The sequence below is a fragment of the Neovison vison genome, chromosome 13, assembly GCF_020171115.1.
Source record: "Neovison vison isolate M4711 chromosome 13, ASM_NN_V1, whole genome shotgun sequence".
NCBI lineage: Eukaryota > Metazoa > Chordata > Mammalia > Carnivora > Mustelidae > Neogale > Neogale vison.
In genome coordinates, this window is record NC_058103.1 from 130,707,153 (window position 1) to 130,715,482 (window position 8,330).

At 36.4% G+C, this 8,330-nt stretch overlaps 1 pseudogene; it reads right to left on the reverse strand.

Moving 5' to 3' along the window:
- Window positions 1-7,395: 7,395 nt before the first annotated feature.
- Window positions 7,396-7,626, reverse strand: LOC122893981 (annotated as a pseudogene).
- Window positions 7,627-8,330: the final 704 nt, after the last annotated feature.

The following is an 8,330-nucleotide window of genomic DNA, read 5'->3' on the forward strand; positions in this document are numbered from 1 at the left end:
GATCTAGAGAGTTTTGAAAATGCTTTTATAAGAAAGGATGGCAGAGAAGCAAAAGATACAGGAGCGGTGCAGCTTTGCCCTGATGTTTTAAACCTGCCAGCCTTCCAGTCCACACCACTGGCCTTGATGGGGCAAGCAAACACACTGCCCGTCCTCATTGCTGTGCACTTCTTCTTGGATGAAGCTGTTTTACTGGAATTGGCCTCCCTGCTCTCTCTGCCAGATAATATCCTTTGCTTTCCAAATATTTTCATGAAACCTTTTCTCTGTGAAATCTTCCTGATGAACTCTGACACCGTGCCTTCCACAGGGGCAGTGAAAACAGGTCATCTCAAAGTTCCCTTCCTGCTATGGTTCAGTGGCCAGCAGCAGAGTTGCCTTTGACCTTCCTGCCACCCCTGGTTGGCCTCTGAGCCCAGAGAATGGCTTTCCTCAGAAGAGATGGCGTTTTCTGCTCTGACATTTTTCAGGTCAGGGCACCAGTCTGTCTCCACATTGGTTAATTTCCTGCCCATTGAAAAGAAAGAAAACAACTTCAGCTTTATTTCAGACAAAAGAGGGCTCTTTATTATGAAAAAGGTATGATTCTCAGTGAAAACTACCAGTCATGAAAATCTGCACCTAATTATACAATATCAACAGTTAGAATACAAAAGCTATGGAAAATACAGGAAAGAATGGTAAGGGACTTGATGCTTCACACTTAGTCCTTGAGAGGGCAGTATTGCCACCAGAAAGACTAAAAAATATTTAAATCATATAATTGACCAGGTAAATTATTGATCAAGTAAATTATTATTATTTTTCTTTTTAGAGAGAGAGTGTGTGTGCAAGTGGTGGGGGAGGGGGAGAGAGAGACGGAGAGAGAGAATCTTTTTTTGTTTTAATACTTATTTATTTATTTGACAGAGAGAGAGTACAAGTAGGCAGAGAGGTAAGGCAGAGGGAGAGGGAGAAGCAGGCTCCCCAAGGAGCAGAGAGAGCCTGATGTGGGACTCGATCCCAGGACCCAGGATCATGACCTGAGCCAAAGGCAGATGTCCAAAAGACTGAACCACCTAGAGGCCCTGAGAGAGAGAATCTTAAGCAGGCTCCACACCCAGCACAGAGCCTGACACAGTGTTGATCTCACAACCTTGAGATCATGACCTGAGCCAAAATCAAGAGTCTGATGCTCAACTGATCCATTCAGGTGCCCCTAAGTAAGTTATTATTATATTTCAATGTGGAGTTTGGAATTTGTATACATAGTGAGTTGCACTTTATAGGTGAATTACACCACATATACCTATTTATCTGTACATATATGTACAGACACATATGTATAATTCATTGATATATACATATATAAATATATACTTATATGTGTAAGGTATGTGTATATATATATACCTACACTCAGACGATAGAGAATGTACCATCATTCTTCCACATTCAGACTATAGAGAATGTAACATCATTCTTGCAGGTGACCAAACATAAACAAAATTTGACCATGTATTAAGCCACAAAGTAAAATCCAGTAAGTTCCCAAAAGTAAAAGAAAAACAGACAAAACATTTTCTGAATCCATTATAGTGAAACTACAATATTACAGCAAAAATATCATACACAAATATCAGAAACTGGAAATAAAATCTCTTTGATTAAAAAATAAATTAAAGCCAGTGTGCTATAAGGAAAATGATAATGAAACATATATACCGGGCACTATGGGTCCAGCTAGAACAATGCTCAGGATCAAATTCATGAAATGCAACAAAATTAACTGGAGCAGAAAGAAGCCAGTAATAAGGACAAAAGATTTTTTAAATAATAAAATAGAGGGGCACCTGGGTGGTTCCGTGGGTTAAGCGGCTGCCTTCAGCTCAGTCATGATCTCAGGGTCCTGGGATTGAGGCCCACATCGGGCTCTTTGCTCAGTGGGGAGCCTGCTTCCCTCTCTCTCTCTCTGCCTACCTCTCTGCCTACTTGTGATCTCTGTCTGTCAAAATAATAAAATCTTTAAAAATGATAATAATAATTAAATATAGAAAAATTGTATAACCAAATTCCAGAATCAGATCTTTAAAACTAATTAGTTTTAGTTAATATAATCAAGGGGGAGGGGAAGCAGTTTTTTTGATACCAAAAAAAGAGAACATTAATAAATAAGACTAATTGGCTCAATTTCATGAAAAAGTATGGAAAGAGGCTCAGTTGTTTAATTATATGACTCTCGATTTCTTCTCAGTTCCTGATCTCAGGATCATGACCTTCAGGTCCTGAAATTCTGCCCAGAGTCAGACTCCATGCCCAGCATGGAGCATACTTAATATTATCTCTCTCTGGATCTCTCTGCTCCTCCCCATGACTCTCTTTCTCTTCCTCTTTAAAAACAAAACAAAACAAAACAAAAAACAAAAAACAACAACAACAACAACAAAAAAGGAAGAACCTAAATGAACTAGATGACTTCCTAAGAAATACTTGGGAAAATACCAAAAATGATCTCAGGGGAAATTGAAAATGAAAACATAACAATTTTCATAAAAAAGTTAGAATAATTTGTCAGTAAGTAAGTTATTCAAACACCAGGCCCAAACACTTACATGGAGAAAACTTTACTAAATATTTAAGAAATGCATAAATGCTGGGGCGCCTGGGTGGCTCAGTGGGATAAAGCCTCTGCCTTCAGCTCAGGTCATGGTCCCAGGGTCCCAGGATCGAGCCCCGCATTGGGCTTTCTGCTCTATGGGGAGCCTGCTTTCCCCCCCCCTCTGCCTGCTTCTCTGCCTACTTGCGATCTTCAAATAAATAAATAAAACCTTTAAAAAAAGAAAGAAAGAAATGCATAAATGCTATATTAATGCACTCAGAGCACAGTAAAAAAATGAAATTTTCTTAATGAAACAAACAAAATTTATAATTATTTCAACCAGATAGCACAAAAAGATACATATCCATCTTTATACTGAATATTAATGTAAATGTCCTAAATAAAATATTAGAAACAGAAGTCAGAGTATAGCCTTATTCCAACAATACCAGAATGGCTTAATGCTGCAAAACCAATTTATCATGTATTCAAATGATGTATTATATTAAATAAAAAAATGAAAAAAGTTATCTCTACAAATTCCAAAAAGATATTTTAATAACCTCCAACATTTATTCTTGGTTTTAAAAAATGGATTTTTTAAAGAAATCAAGACTAATGAAATATATATATATCAACCTCAAATACATTATTATAATTATTATATTATAATACACTGAAGCTTTCCCATTAAGGTCAGGACCCAGATTAGGATATCAAGCACCATTACGGCTATTAAACATTGCTATAAGAGCAATAGCTTAAAATTTTAGGAAGAAAGAAGGCATGTGGAAACTGGAAAGGAAGAGGTAAAGTTATCTTTGCTTGCAATTAGAATGATTGTATACCTGGATAACCTAAGTAATCAACAGATATAAGGTAAATAAAAAGAATTTGATAAAGGAGCTGGGTAAAAAATATTATATATATATATATAATTTTTATATGGATGGAGATTATATCTATCTATATATATATATATAACATATATACATATTGCACACAACAATTGTAAGTGATACCAAAAACAACAGGAAGAATTATCCAGCATTAGAATAAGAAATCCAAGACCTTTATGAGGAAAATTATAAAGTTCCATTGAGGGACTTAAAAGAAGTCTGAAACTGAAACAAATGGAAAACTGTACAGTGATGTTGAAGTGAAAGAGACAGTAATCAGATGTCAATTACATTAAGCTGTATTTGAGATCCAATAAAAGTACCATTAGGATTTTTTCTTTGGAACCAGAGAAGTTGATTCTAGATTTGAAAGAGGAAAATGGTAAAGGAAAGTAGTAGGAAAATTCTGAATATGAAAAATTATGAGGATAGAATACCCATTCAGATATTAAACTATATTATAAATATACACTTAATAAAAGAATGTTCTACTGGTACATAAATAAAGAAATCCACAGAATAGAATTAAAAGTCCATAAATACAGCACAAAATATGAAGGCATTTAGTCAGTTGTTATGGCAACATTTTAAATAAGTTAGAAAAAATATATAATCTTCAAAATATAATGTTGATAATTTGTATCTATATGGAAAAAAAAAGTTAGGGCCCTAGTTGACATGGGGCACAAATCCTAAATAATCTAACTTTGCTATCCTAAGAGAGAAAACATAAAAATACTAGAAAAGCAATGACATTTCCGACGAAGAAGTAGAATTGGGAAGGCATCTTAACCTATTACACAACAACGAACCTATGAAAGTATTGATAAATCTGATATTTAAATGAATATGATATATTCTGCTTAAAAAAAGATAATTAAAAAGAGAAGTGAAAAACAGAAGCATAATATTTGCAACTTATATGATGATAAAAAATTGAGATATATAGTCCCATAATATATAAAGATTACCAATAAATCAATGAGAACAAAGACCAAATGCTCAATAAAAGTGAACAAAAAAATAATAAAATATTAAAGTACAGAGTAAGAGAACACAAAACAATGACTGTGCTTCTTTTATCAGTTAAAGATGCAGACTAAAACCAGTAATACACATTTTTTGCTTATCAGATTTGATAAACAATTGGAGAAGTTATGGTTTATACATTGCTGGTAGGAGTGCAACTTGGCATAACCAATGTAAGAAACAACAAGGTCCTGTCTAATCAGAATTTAAAAGTTCACATACTCTTTGACTAACACATCTATTTTTAATAAACTTACACCTGGCTAAATGAGGTATGAACATGATTATTTTTTGCAACATTATAATAGAAACATACCAGTGATGCATATATATCTATCAATAGAGAGCTGTTGGCTTAAAGTGCAGAGAATCCATGTGATTTAATATGAAGCAAATTAAAGGACGAAGCTCTACATATACTGCAAAGGGATGAAACAAGTAAAAACCAAAACGAGAAGGTACAAAACAATGCATCTGGTGTGAGCACACATGCTTATAAATTTGAAGACCCAAGAAACCAATTTCTGATGTTGCTTCCTGGGGAAAAAATGGGCTGGGAAACAAATGGGGATGATGACCTTCTTCTCACTACAGAACTGATTTAAAAAAAAAAAAAAAAGAAAGAAAGAAAGAAGGAAGGAAGGAAAAGAAATTGCACCATGCAAATGGTTTTCAGTTTAAAATTAATAAGTAAAATGGCTATTGGAAAACTCAGAGGAGAAAAATAAAAGAAACATGATGAATGCCCACAATGCTTAGGGTTTATGACTATCTTTCATTAGTTCTACTGCACCCACTGCTGTTTATTTCTCAGTGTACATGAGTCTATCATCGTAATGCGTGAAGAGAAAAGAATCTTCAGCAAGAGGCCCCAAGATGGAAGAATCAGGTATGTGAAGGGTCGAAAAAGCATGAGAAAAAAATGAGGACAGAAGTGAGGCCAGAAGGAGCATAGGCATGAGAGAGTTTGGCAGCTCAGGCAGGGTACCCAGCCACATCAAATATTTTGGAATTTGCTCTAAAAGTCGCTAAAGTGTTCTAAGTACATAATGACAAAGTCAGATTTAGTTTTTAAAGAGCATTCTTTAAAAAAAATACTTTATTTATTTATTTGAAAGAGAGAGTGAGAGAGAGGGAGCACAAGCAGGGGGAGGAGCAGAGGGAGAGGGAGAAGCAGACTCCCCACTGAGCAAGGAGCAGGATGCGGGGCTCAATCCTGGGACTCCAAGATCATGACCTGAGCCAAAGGCAGAGGCTTAATCCACTGAGCTACCCAGGTGCCCCTAAAGAACATTCTTAATGAAAGAAAAGAAAAGAAACAAACAACAAACAAAAACAGACTAGAGGGAAATATTTATAATATGGGTAAGAAAAAAATAGTTGTTAATCAGAGAAAAAAAAAGACTGAATCCTGGAAAAATGACACAAAACTGACAGATAAACACTAAAAGGCCTAAAATTTAATATACTACCTTGACATCTTTGAACCTCATGGGGCCCCAAATGTCTATCTGTAGCTTCTTCCCCTGCTTTCCCTTGAGAACCCCACCCCCCAGTAGGGAAAGTCTCCTAACCTGGCTAATTCCCATTTCAGTTGGACCAGATGCAGTCCACCTGGTCTTCACCCTACTGACCTTCACTTCCCCGCCAGCCCATGAAACTATTCAAACAAGTTAATTGCATCCTCTGGAAAGCCTGTCTCCCACAGGCCCCCTGCATGGTATTCAGTGTCTTCCTCTCTAAGACCATGAGCATATGTGACTAATAACCTGCTGAGAATCTCTTCTGCCCAGTGTCAGGTGTCATCTGTCTCATCCTATTTAGGACAGAGGATCCTCCCTCCCTCATTTCCCACTTTTCATACTGTACTCCTTGGAATGAAGTCTCTGTAAATCAGCTCATACTTCAGTGTGAGTATACAGGCGATCAGAACCATTACTTCATTTGTAATTTGAGAAACATTTACTGGAACAGTAACAAGGCGGGATATTTTATGCAACAGATTCACAAAATTATGAACAAATGATTGTAAACTGATAGCAATAGTTTGGCTGGGCGTATAAATTCGATGATTTTTTTTCTTGTGGTATCTCTAATTTGTCTTCTATTTATCTTGTAGAAACACTGACTTAGATGCACTGTTGATAACAAAAAGAAATGGATAGGGCTTAGAGGTCGACTAGTAAGACAATAGTTTGATGAATTTTGATAAAAACACCTATGTTTGATTCTTGTGAATTGGCTCATTCATCATCATTTCCAAACTTCTTATATGTTTTCCTATACTACAGAGGTTGGAAAGCTCAAAACTGTATTTGCTAAACTCCGTTGATTACAAGAATAACTTAAGTCTGTGAATTAAATGTGCTCATGTGTGATTTGACTTTGTATCTACATTAACTGGGATAGAGGCAACATGAAGCACCATTAAAATATTTAATTTTTAGAACATTATTAGATTTAAAGAAACAATTGAGAAGGTAGTACAAAGCTCCCACAATACCCTCATACTCAGTCTCTTACATTTGTAAGATGTTTCTTCTCTCCTCCTCCTTCTCCTCCCTTCTCCCCCTCCTCCTCTTCCTCCTCCTCGTTGTTGTTGTTGTTGTTATTATTACTACTAAAGTCTATAGTTTACTCAGATTTCCTCAGTTTTCACAGAATGTCTTCTTTTTCAGGAACTGCCAAAGTTTTAGTGTTTAGTATTTAACAGCGTGACTGACCAAGGTCCAAGATGTGGAATTAGCATGTTCAAGAAACTGGGGGGAGAATCACTCTATAGACTAACTATACAGTGTGTGGTAAGAAGAACTCACACTTTAGAATAGAAAACCTATCTACACACAGCCATTGCTTGGTGTTCTGAAGTACAGAGTGAATTAGCCACCTTCAACTCTTTGGTGTGTCAGGGATGTTATTTTCAGCCTCCAGCTCTTCCACTCCAGCCTGTGTCATGAGGTCTGCAATTTTTTTCTCCAGGTCGTCAATGCAGCTGCTCATGTCATCAATTCTTCCAATGACCTGGTCAGACATGGTCTGAAATTTATCTTGCATCTGTTGCAGGAGTGTCTGCACCACTGAAGGAAGATCCTACAAAGTCTTGGGGTCATTCTCAGCCATATCCCCAGTTCCCAGCTTGACAGCAAATTCCAGAATGTCCTTTTCTGTTTTAGAATTTTGTTCAGGATCCCACTTTACATTTACTTGTCATTTTTCCTTGGATTCTTTCTTCCTTTTCTTTCTTTCTTTCTTTCTTTCTTTCTTTCTTTCTTTCTTTCTTTCTTTCTTTCTTTCTTTCCCTCTTCCTTCTTTTCTTTCTTTCATGTTATCTTAGTCACCATTAGTCATCATTAGTTTTTGATGTAGTGTTTCATGATCCATTGTTTGTGTATAACACCCAGTGCTCCATGCAATATGTGCCCTCCTTAATACCCAACACCAGGCTATCCCATCCCCCACCCACCCTCTCCCTTCTAAAACCCTCAGTTTGTTTCTCAGATAAATGGATGAAAGACCTCGGTGTGAGACAGAAATCCATCAGAATCCTAAAGCAGAACACAGGCAATAACCTCTTAGACATCAGCCACAGAAATGTCTTTCAAGACATGTCTCCAAAGGCAAGGGAAACAAAGCGAAAATGAACTTTTGGGACTTCATCAAGATAAAAAGCTTCTGCACAGCAAAAGAAATAGTCAACAGAACAAAGAGACAACCCTTGGGATTTTTCTTGGCTGTGGCATAATTCTCAGACTTTCCTTGTTTTTAAGGATCTTGACAGATTTGAGGAGCATTGGTGAATTACATTATAGGATGTCCCTCAAATG